The sequence below is a fragment of the Mustela nivalis genome, assembly GCF_964662115.1.
Source record: "Mustela nivalis genome assembly, chromosome: 1".
In the NCBI taxonomy this organism is placed as follows: Eukaryota; Metazoa; Chordata; class Mammalia; order Carnivora; family Mustelidae; genus Mustela; species Mustela nivalis.
In genome coordinates this window covers 80,502,370-80,514,704 of record NC_139020.1, presented here as the reverse complement: position 1 = coordinate 80,514,704, position 12,335 = coordinate 80,502,370, and the positions used below count along the sequence as shown (strand labels likewise).

General features: G+C 42.0%; 1 long non-coding RNA gene across 3 annotated transcripts in view; it reads left to right on the top strand.

Annotated features, from left to right (window-relative positions):
• The window catches only part of LOC309841959, a 75,567-nt gene that overhangs the window by 36,732 nt on the left and 26,500 nt on the right, over nt 1–12,335 (top strand). For 2 of the 3 annotated variants that reach the window (XR_014299417.1, XR_014299418.1), the window contains exon 4: nt 3–3,628. The exons of the other annotated variant lie outside the window; for it this stretch is intronic. This is a non-coding gene — a long non-coding RNA (uncharacterized lncRNA). Of the gene's footprint in view, nt 1–2; nt 3,629–12,335 lie in introns of those variants that run through there. 3 annotated transcript variants of the gene reach the window in all.

Here is a 12,335-nt window from a genome sequence, read left to right as displayed (position 1 = left end):
AGTGAACTCAAAATGGAAGAGACATGACAAGTATCCAGGACACTGACTGGCATTTTAATACATTCTCTTAACAATAAATTTTGATGGATGAAAACTAAAAATGGGCAATGTAGAGAGAAGGATCTCCCAGTTGGAAGTCTTTCTCTGAGAAAGCTATTAAGTCTGTAGGCCACTCACAAGGTCATTGCAGATAGTTAAACCCAAGCAACTCTAAGATGTGCCAATCATATCCAGTCTCAATGGGTCATGGCCTGGGAATGGTCTTCTGCACAGGCTACAAAATGGTCAACGGTGGCTCTGACCATGGGAGTATTAATGATATCCTTCAGAACCCATGGTGTTAAATGATACTTCACTAGCTATCCCTGGCACTGGCTCCTCTCATGATGTTTCAGAACAAGCAACTATTCAAAAGGACAGGCATGTGGCAAGCATGTGGAAATTATTGCAATTGGATGAAGAAAACATTTTCATTTCCATAACCAAGTTTCAATCACGGGAACATCCAGTAGCAAGAAACTGCCTGGATTTTAATCTAAACTTTGGCATTGACTACGAGCTCTATAAGCCTTAGGAATGCTATTTAATCTCTCTGTGTATCATCTTCCTTCTATATAAAATGGGGATAATAATAGTACATATGTCATAAAGTTTTTATAAGAATGGGATCGAATGGTTTCCTATTAAAAGACCTTAGAAAAGTGCCTGGCACACAGAAAGCACTATGTATGGATTTGTTAAATAAGTAAGTAATATATACAAGTATGTATTTATCATCATTTATGACTGTTCCAGTATATTTTAATTTTTGGACAGAATGTTATGTTAACCATGGTACATTTTCAGTTATATATCCAACTAAAACTTAAGATAATAGTTAAAACTGAGATAAAAGACAATCGTTTAAACCTGTCCTTTTCCAAAATAGATTAGACATGAAACATATGAGTTAAAGAACTGTGTTCTTAATTTATGTAGTATTTTGGATTTTAAAACAAGTGTGTGAGTTCAGTATGGGGGGCAGAAATTAGATCATCAGACAAGGTGAAAGAGCATATCCAGATGAACACCTTCCTATAGGTTTCATTTCTTCTTCCAAAAATCATAGATATATACTGGTTTCAGAAGCTGACTGCAGCCCATTTCATTATAAGACCGTATGAACCCAAAGAAGTTAATTTTCTCTTCAAATCTGGATTTATTACACAAATAGCATAGCAACCATAATAGAAGGAAGGAAATACCATTAACACTTACACCCCGATAAATCAGTTGTTTACATTTTTCTCTGTTCCTTTCTATACCAAGTCCATTTGCCTACCTTTTTTTTTTTTTTTTTCAACCTAGTGGTTGAAAGAAGAAAAAAAAAGTTAAGTGCTCTATAAGCCCCAGTCGTCTGTCCTGTTCCCTATCATACCACACACTCCCTCTGGGAGAAGGTTTTCTCCATTCAGTAAATATTTATTGAATATCTCCCACATGCCAAGGATTGTCCCAAGTACTACAGATGTAAGGATGAACAAGGCAGACAAGGCCTCAGGCCTCAAAGAACTTAATTCTAGTCAGGAATAAACATGTAAATCAATATATAAATAAGATAATTCCTGATTTTTTAGGGTTGGAGAAGGCTCCTATGAGGATATGTAGGCAGACAGAAGAAAGATGAGGTGGTAAGAGCCGTGCACTGAGCTGAAGGCCTCAGTGACATGGGAAAGAGCTTTGTGTATTTGAGGAAGCTAAAGGAGGCCAATGGGCATGAAATCAGCCAGCAGGGACCTAAGGGAAAGGCAGGAGTCAGCTTTGTAGTGCCTTGTAGGCCACGGTGAGGAATTTGGATTTTATTTTACGTGCAACAGGAAGACTTTGGAAGACTTTCACCAAAGGCAGCACGTGTTTTGCCCTATTAGGTTACTCTCATTGCTAGGCGAAGAGTGAATTATGGGGAGACACGAAGAGAAAGAAAGAGACCCATTAGTGGGCTCTTGTAGTAGTGAAAACAAAAGAGGATGGTGACTTAGACTGGGATGATAAAGTAGATGGTTTCAAAATGTATTCCGGAAGTAGCACTTACACATTTGCTGATGGATTAGATACAGAGGATGAGGGCAAGAGGAACCTAGAATGATTGGGATCCTTGTTTTTTGGGGTGAAGCAACTGGGTAGATGATGGAGGTATTGACTTTGACTGGAATAGGATCAGATTTAGGAGCCCTTTTTCATGTGCATTTAGTTTACAATATCTATTTGGAGTTTAATTGGAAATGTCAGTTATGCAATTGGATCCGTGAGTCTGAAGCTCGGGTCAGTTCTATATCAGCACATAGTAAAATTTAAAGCCATCAGACTGGAAGACAAGTAAGAAGGGAGAATTGACTACCAGGCCCCATGACACTCCAGCTTTCAGATGTTGGTCAATGCAAAAAGCCAGCCATAAAAATTGAGAAGAGTTCATTAATTTGGGAAGGAAATCAGGACAGTGTAATGTTTCCGAAGCCCAGAGCATAAGTTGATTCAAAAAAAGGAGAGAGTTCTTATTTGTGTTGAATACTGTTACCGGGTCAAGTAAAGTGAGGATGAAGACAAATCCACTCCATGTGGTAATATGACGAGTTTCTGTGATTTTGGCAAATCACTGCAGCGGAGTCCTCGAGACTTGAAGTCAGAATGGACATTGACATTGAAGTCAGAATGAAGTGGGTTGAGACTGAATGGATTTAACGCAATTCAGTAAAAATCCTAAAAGACTATTTCTTAAAAATTGACAAACTGAGTTTAAAAATCATGTAGAAAATCAAAGGGCCAAGAACAGCCAAATTACTCTCACAGACCAATGAGTTTCTTCATTTCAGATATCAGGACTTCTTAAAAATCCAAAGTGGTTATAGAACATTGAAATATGGACATGTATATCTATGCATGGCAGATTATTCAGTAAATGGAATCATTGATTATCCATGTAAAAAGCATAAAATTCAACCCCTCTGCCATACCATTCTGAAATATCAATTTATAGGTGGATTGAGAGTGTAAAATAAATGACCTAATTTTAAAACTTTTAAAAGAAAATTTTATCACCTCTGAGTAGAGAAGAATCTCTTGAAAACAAGACATAGTTTTAACCACTAAAGCAAAGTCTGATCAGTTAAGAACATCTGTTTCTCAAAAGACATTATTAAGAAAGTAAAAACTCATATCACAAACTAAGATAGGGATATTTGCAAGAACTAGAACTAACAAAGGATTCGAACCAGAATATCTACAGATCTCTTACCCATCAATATTAAAAGGCAAGGGACTTGATAGCAAAGGCAAAACAAAAAAAGAAAAAAAAAAGGAATTTCACACAACAGAATTCCCTAATGACAAATAGACACATAAAAAGATAGTTGACCTTTTTAATCCCCAAGAAAATGGAAATTAGGGGCGTCTCTGTGGCTCAGTTGTGGAGTATCTCATCTGCTTTCAGCTCAGGTCATGATCCCCTGGTCATAGGATTGAGCCCTGCATCTGGCTCCCTGCTCTGCGAGAAGCCTGCTTCTCCCTCTACTACTCCCCCCCACCCCCCGCTGCTTGTGTTTCCTTTCCAACTCTCTCTCTCTTTCTCTGTCAAATAAATAAATAAATAAAATCTTTTAAAAAAATGAAAGAAAAGAAAATGGAAATTAAGATCATAATAGGATAATGTCGGAGGCAGGCCCCTGGCCAGGGCGGCCTCTGCTATTAAAAGATGGTGCCTGGCTAGTTGCCAGGTTAGGATTGCCTCATGAGACTAAGCAGAACGCCCAAAGAGGAAGTAAACAGCATTGGTTGCTAGCGAAGTTGTTCGTTTAGGTGCACAGCCTGATTCGCTCCCTCCTGTGCCCTGCTCCCTGATTGGTCATGTAAGCGTATATAAGTGTGTCGACTTGCGAAAATAAAGAGAGAGAAGATGCATCCGAACCAGGCTTCTTGTCATCCTTGCAGGGGGAGGGCGATAAATGGTGCCGAAACCCGGGAACTAAATAAAGGAATCTTGCAAGGTAATCCGCAGGAAAGCGGGAAGTAAAGGTCCGCAGGTAAGCGGGGACATTAGCCACGTTCAAAAGTGGGAATTCTGTGGTAAAGCGGGGAGTAACAATAGAAAAACCTTGCAAGGGAGAAGTCCGCAGGTAAGCAGGGTAAAACCACAACAAAGGTGGTGGGAAACTTGTACAAGACCGCAACAAGAAGCGGGGCGGCCATAGAGCCGGGATTTTCTTATCGAAACCACAGGTAAGCGGGGAAGGGACAACGATCAAAGTGGTGGGAATCTTGTACAAGTCCGCAATAAGAAGCGGGGCGGCCTTAGAGCCTGGATTAACTTGTACAAGTCCACAATAAGAAGCGGGGCGGCCTTAGAGCCGGGATTAACTTGTACAAGTCCGCAATAAGAAGCGGGGCGGCCTTAGAGCCGGGATTTTACAAGTCCGCAATAAGAAGCGGGGTGGCCTTAGAGCCTGGCTATAGCGAGTCCACAATAAGAAGCGGGGCAGCCTTAGAGCCGGGATTTAGTGGCGAGTCTTTAACGTCCGCGTCTGTGGTCTGTGTGTTCATAATGGGATCTGAAGTATCTAAAGTGCGGTTGGAAGGGTCTTTAGAAGACCTGCTGAAAGCCAATGGAACTCCACTAAAAGCAAAAACTGCTCGGGCCTTTTTGAATACAGTGGAAGAATTTGCTATGCGTATCCCTAAGAAGAAAGATTTTGGTATCACAGCTGCCATTGTGACAGCATTGGCTATATCTACAGCAGCTGCCACGGCAGCAGCAGTCTCGCTTGCTGCAACTATACCCACTGCGGAAGCTGTGAACACCCTTGCAGAAGGAACGGCTGCTGCCCTTCAAACACAGACTCAGATCAATGCACATCTGCAAGCAGGAATCCTGATAGTCAACCAGAGAGTTGATTTGGTTCAAGAACAAGTGGACATATGGGGGGCCCTATTGGGACTGGGATGTATAGTACCCTTCCCGGCAATTTGTGTAACTCCCATAGCCTATACTAATATGAGTGACTTACAGAATGTCTCCCGACAACTCTCCCAATACTTGCGGGGGAATTAGTCCGCAGAATTCCAAAACTATACTCAGCACCTGCTACTAGGCATGACAAGGATAAAAAACACCAGAGTTGAGCTTGCAACCCTCCCAGAGATAATCAAAACATTGCAAGATGTGTTAACCTTTACGAAACAATGGGCTAGCGTAATTGGTCTGATGATAATACTCGTAGTGGGCTTGATTCTGCTAGTAAGGAAACTGCAAATTTGGAGGCGACAGCAACCAAGGCAACAGCAAGCCATGGTGCAGGCCTTGTTAGCCATTGAGGCTGGAACATCCCCCCAAGTGTGGCTAAGTATGCTGGATCAGTAGTCAATGACGGGTAAGATTGGTGGGGGAAATATACCAACCTAAGACAGGACGCAGATCATTGATATCTGCCATCTGATGACGGGTAAGGATATTCCCCGCCACTGACAACCTAAGACAGGCACGATCCCTGTCATAAAAGAAAAAAGGGGGAGATGTCGGAGGCAGGCCCCTGGCCAGGGCGGCCTCCGCCATTAAAAGATGGCGCCTGGCTAGTTGCCAGGTTAGGATTGCCTCGTGAGACTAAGCAGAACGCCCAAAGAGGACGTACACAGCATTGGTTGCTAGCGAAGTTGTTCGTTTAGGTGCACAGCCTGATTCGCTCCCTCCTGTACCCTGCTCCCTGATTGGTCATGTAAGCATATATAAGTGTGTTGACTTGCAGAAATAGAGAGAAGATGCATCCGAACCAGGCTTCTTGTCGTCCTTGCGGGGCGAGGGCGATAGGATAATATTTTGCATTCGCTAGAGTGACAAAATTAAGAAGTCAGATAATACTAGGTGGTGGAAAGGATGTAGTCAACAGAAACCTTAAAAATACTGCTGAGAATTCAAACTGGTATAACTAACTGGGAAAACTTTGCATTACTTTATAAAATTGAACAGTCACATAGCTTATAGCTCCACCCCTAATGAAACAGATGCCATGTTCACAGTGTTGGGAAGAGTCAGAACAAGAAACAGCACATCTATTGACCAGGAAATGGATTACCAAATCAGAGAATATTCTCACAATTCACTATATTCAAATGAAAGTGAATGAACTGCAGCTACATGAAATAATATGGAAAACTCGAGTTCCACCGAAAACAAAACCATTTATTCTACTGTTTGGGGATATACTTTCCCAGGTGCATCCTAAGGGACCATTGTGGCCCCAGGCTAACACCAGGCTTCTCCGCCCAGCAGGCTAAACGCTGTAGTTGGAGAATTGAGGAACAGACTTTTTGTTCTGGGACTTCGAGTTAAATGTCTCGGGAAGTTCACACACACACACACACACACACACACACACTCCCCGCCCTGCCCAGGTCTTTCCCAGACGTGGGGGTTGAGGAATGAACACAGCAGGAACGCTGGAATCTGACATTGTGGTTGGTGGCTCCCCTCTGCGCTGAGGGCTTTTCTTTTGTCCTGTGGAACAGCAACGTGCCTTCCCTTCCGTCCTATCCTGTATGTCCCTACTCGATGGCTCCTTAAAATAAAGTCTGGTTTCTTGGCTCTGATAAAGCTTTTGCAGTGTTGAGTTAATTTTTTTCCATTTCAAAAAGCCGTAGTTTTGCAAATCAAAAGGGCTTGTCCTCAGGCTATCTTGTTTCCCTAGGGACTTAAAAAAAAAACTATTTTGAAATTCAAAAATGGAGGCAATGACCTATTTGTTCTGGGCTATATCAAATACTCCCCTTCCCTGGGACAAAAAACCCCCCTCAGATTCAAGGTTATTCTTGAGGGTAAACACACACACACCCCTAAAAGCGGAGCTATTTTATTATCTGGCTTTGCTCTTTAGCCCCGGAGTCCCTGCCCTTTCAGCCCCGTGGTTCCTTTCAATCCCTCCAGTTGCACTGCTCAAGACGTTCCCAGTGTGTCTGGCGTTCCAGGTGCACGGGTATCAGCACTTGAACTCCCAAGAGCGCCAAGCCCTGTGATGGCATCACGCACGCCTTAGCACCCGGAATTTCTTTCCGCCTGCAGTGCCCTCTCTGTAAGCCGGCTTCCTCGCTTGATTGGATTTACACTCTGAACCCGGAGACAGGAGATGAGGCTATTCTCTGGCCGCTCTCAACCCCCTTTCCTCTTCCCTCTTTTGTGAGGTTGCCTTACGATGCCAACCACCTTTTTCTTTTGTCAGCAGAATTCCTTTTGGTTTTGTCAATAGGGGGTGCTAAAGGGAGCCCAGAAGGCAGGAGGAAGTCGAAGGGACCTGTGCTTTCTGATTTGCTCGCTTTTCTTGTAACGTCGCCCAGCAATGACCTTTGGGCCTGACAATAGCCCTCGTCCCCGTTCCCAGTTTCTTTTGGTGTACCCAGAGCCAGCTTTGCCCCACCCTCCTTGGAAACACCAGCACCGGCAGGCCCGGGAGGGATCCCCTCTCTCCAAGTTTCTGAATTCTGATAACCCCAATGTCTTCTTTGTTTGCTCAGACTAGAAGGTGGTTTTGCTTCCTTAGGTTACTATCTCTATGAAACCTCAGTGTTCCCTTTTTGTATTTTCAGTTCTCTCTAAGATCTGGTTAACTAAATCCCTGTATTACATTGTCTCTATTGAAATTCTTAATGTGTTTTTGTTTGTTTTCCTGACTGATTTATCCTCTGTTAAGTGGTTGGTAGCAGATTATGTCACCCCAAAATATGCCACTTCAACGTCCCTAAGGATTATTTTGAGCTGAAGGCAATTGATTAAGAAACAGATGAGAACAAAGCTCTCCAACCTCCCCATATTTGCCTAAAAGCAAGATGAAAATTTGCTAAGGTGTCATCCCCCTGGCTTCAACACTCCCCCCCCCCCCACCCCCGCGCCCCCCTCTCTACCAGGAAGGACTGAAGTTAACTACCCCAGGGAATCTGTGTAACAAACTTTACTACCTAGCCCTTATCATCCATTAGTTCCCCATATATTTACCTTCCCACAGTTTGCCACCCCAGAAACTCAGTCCTTTTCCATTGTCTTGTCACTTTATTAAAAAAGTATTGTGTGTTTGTTAAAACTCCATGAAGTCCAAGTTCTAACTTACACTGCCTTTGAGTTACTCATCACTGAACACTCCCGTGTACATAGGCGATGCATGCACTAACCACCTTTTTTTCTCTTAATCTAATTTACAGAACATCAGCCAACAAACCTAAGATGGACAGAAAGAAGACAGTTCTTCCTTCCTTAGATAGGACTCTATCTAAGAGCTAGGACTCTATCTTCTATAGAACCTTGTAGATGGCTCCTTTGAAGTGCTGATTACCACAGTATTAACAATGCTTTTCTTTGATGACAGTGTCCCACCACTAAGGTTGTTAGCCTCTCAGAGGTGGGATCATTTTTTATTCATCTTTATAGTCCCAGTGTCTACCACAATGAATGCTTAATAAGTGATCCATGAATTAACAAATAAATATTCAAGTGAATGAATGAATGCATGACTATAGTAGTCATATATTTTATCCTCCGAAGACTTACAATAACACCTCTTTATCCACACAATAAATCTCAAGGGCCCCTTAATCTGGCCCACATCTTCCTTTCTGGCTCCATTCCCTCCCACCCCTCTCTTCCTGGCCATACTGAATGGCTTATAACTCCCAGAACATACGTCTAGCACTCTGCATTCATAGTCCAATTTCTTCTTGAAATGCTTGTCCATGCCTGATGCCTCTACTACAGTGTCAGCTATTTGAGGAACTCCTTTATTTCCACTGCCCAGTAGAGTCCTAGACTACAGTAAACACTTAGTGCATAATTATTAAATAAACATGTCCATATTGCTGTAGTTTCCATAATGATCAACTTGGATTCTTATGCAATACTTTATTTAGGTTATATGCCATGATTTACTTAATCATTACCTTATTACTGGATACTAAGATAGTTTTCAACATTCATTATTACAATTAATGCAGTAGAGTACTTTCCTGTGCAAAGAGCTTTTCTGTTATAGAGAGAGGTTTTTTTTTCCTTTTTCTTAGAGAGTATGACTTATTTAAAAAAAAAAAAAAAAGGAGTTCTCATTTTTCTTAGTTGACATCAGTGATGGTGGCCCTAAGTTCTAGGGGATGCTTTTGAGATCATCATGTCTCCAGAAGGTCAATGAAATAATCTGGCTTACAATAATTTTAAATATTTTCCCAAAGATTTGCAAATGAAGATGTCAATGTCCGAGTATTCCAGACCCAGTATACCTACATGCCTGAAACTTCATTGTCTCCAGCTTCTCTTTGAGTACACAGAGGCAGGAAGCAAACAGGCGTCATTTACTTTGGGGATGGGGTGGTTGGGGTTTGAGGAACAGGGTAATATATAATTAGCTTGTTGGTAGAAATTAAAATCAACTGAAACCACCATCACTGAATCATATGAAGTTTTGTTTTGTTTTGTTTTGTTTTCACTCTCTTCATCTGGAAATGTCCCAGAAATAAAGAAATCCCTTGGTACACAAAACAGAAACACTCATGAAAAATCTAAGTATAAGTCCCCTCTATTGAACTGTTTTCCAAAATGGCTTTCAGTTTGCAATTGCAAATGTGTCTCCAACTAGGACATGAAGTCCAACCAGATCCTTACCTGCACTGCCCCAGGCCACTATCGTTTCAAATAGGTTGAGAATTTCCAACTTACAAGAGAGAGGTTGATAGAGAAGAGATTAAGGGGAAAGTGTTGTGACCCTTAAAGTGACTTGACTTCTGGCTGTGGGATGGAAGCCCTCTGGACCCGTGTCCCCATTTATAAATTGGGTAGTAGATCCTCAAAGTTTCTTCTAACTCTGAATTTCTAGGACTTTCTGTGTTTTAATCCTGATAACGTGCAGAGAACTCAGCTAAGCCTGAATTAGTTTTTGTCTTTCCTGAATCTCAAGAACAAACAGCGGAGCCCAATTCCCTTGAAGGTGTAACTCATCTCACATCCCCCATCCAGATTTTAAAAAAAAGAAAATGCCCAAAGAATCTAACTGCTGTGACTCCTCAGGAAATCTTTCTCTACTTCATTCATTATGATTTGCATGTTCTCCTTCCTCCAAATCTATGTGGAATCTGACTTGAACTCATTTTGCACTCTTTGTTAACATAGAATCCTGAAATACATCTCTTACAAACTGCAAAAGACAACTTTACCCAATTTAGCTGATCCACAGACCTAATCAGGAGAAATCTAACGGAAACAAATGGCTCCTCCTTAAATTTATCCAGTCTGTTTCTCATTTTATATTGCTGTTGTTTAACCTGAAGTTAACAAAGATCCCCTTCAATTTGGAGAAGTTGCTCTTGGTCATACCACATGCCCCGGGCTTGGTTTGCAGATAATAAAACGTCCACTTACCTCCTTTGCTCCTTCAGGTTTACCCAGATTTATCAGAAGAAAAGCCCTTATACAACTCTGTGTTTCTTTTTCTTTTCTTTTCTTTTCTTTTTTTTTTTTCCCCCAGCTAGCCTGTTACTCCAATTTCCTCTCCCAAAGAACATGCAGCTGTTTACAAAATACCTCTATTTGGAAGTCCTCCTTAGGAGGCAAAAGGAAACCTCACGCTTCTATCCTGTTTTGGCTATTTTACATCTTTGTTTTTAGATAACAAGTGGTAACAAGCAAGGGATAAGAATAAATAATATATTCCTGTTTGTTAGGGGGAATACAAGAGCAAAATCAATGCCTCCCCCACTACCCAGAGGGATGAGTCCTCACCATGGGCCTCTGCTTTGAAAAGGTATCCTTCAAAAGGCAACCAACCCTCTTGACTGCTGGCTCATTGGCTACGAGCCAGGACAGCCACAGTCCAGTTCAGCTAACCTGGAGGCACTGTTTTCAAGGTGAGATGGAGGTCACTTGTTAGGGCAGCCCGTCTTTGGCCAACTCAGCTTTTAGAAGCAATACTAGGCATTCAGAGTGATGAGACTCAAGCAGAAATGTACAGTAAGACCAGCTGGTCACAATTAGGAAAGCAGATTTCCCCCCATATTCTTCTTCTTTGAATGAATTTAAGGGGTTGGTGTTTTGCAAAGTTCAATTGGTGTGACAAATAAATGATCCAGTAAGTCGTGACATAATGCAATGTATATTTTAAATACAAGCTAGAATTCTTTATTTACTTATAATGCTGTAAAATGAATACAATGTTCCTTTATCATCATTATAGCCTCAGTTAGGAAAGGGCAGCATTTCACTCCTTGATGGTCATATTCAAGCCAGAGTGCCTTCAAGAGTCCATACACTTTCATCAAATACCAACTATCTGCCCATCTGATTCTGAGTTAGAACCTTCATTCAGGCTCCATTTGTTACTTTATTTTTTAATGCAAACATGAAAACAAAAATATTATTATTTAAGTCCTGTCCTAAGTCAGTGAGCCATTATTCTGTAGGCTGACCGAAGAGAAAACAGCCCGGACACCTTCTACTATTTCAGTCAGAGGAAGTCTTAGGTCTAGAGATACGGCTCCACACAAGAAGCACTCCCTGCTCCTGGGAGAGGTCTTTCCACAGGGGGAAGCAGACAGTAAACAGGTAAGTAATTGAAAAGTAATTTTAGATAATTACAATTGCTATTAAAAAGAACTAAAACAGAACACATGATAATGGCTGGCAAAGTAAAGGAGAGCTACTTCAAGGTGGTCATAGAAGAACCATTCCGGAGGAAACCTGTTAAGCCAGACCTGAATAACAAGGGAGGCCCAGCCATGGCAAGTCCGGGGGAAGAATGCGAGGAGCATCCCGGGAAACCCAAGGGGAATGCTGGGCATGTTCAAAGAATAGGAAGAAGGGTAACGTGGCAGCTGGGGTGTAAGTCAAAAGAGGTACAGGAGATGAAGTCCTACAGGTAGGCAGAGGCTGGAGAATGCAAGTCCTATAGATCATGATAAGGTAAAACCAGAAAACATCTCAAGATTTCTAGCAATACATAATATTATTGATGTTTTAAAGTTATTATTCTGGCTGCTCGACAGGAAACAGATGAAAGCAGGAAGACCAGCTTAAAGTAGTTGAGGCAAAAGATTGGCGGCTTAATACCATCAGGGACACGAAACACAGTAGATGGATTCGAGATGTTTTAGAGGCAGAACCTCCAGATCTGCCCAAGAATTTGATGTGGGGACCAGAGAAAGGTCGGCAACCTGGAAAATTCTAGGGTTGAACAACGGGGTGGGGAGGTGCTGTCATGACGGGGAGAATTGCCTTCAGGGTGGAGGGGAGGACGAAGTTTGAGACAAGGTAGGAAGTGCGGCTCTTTGCAGCTCTGTGGAATGGGAGA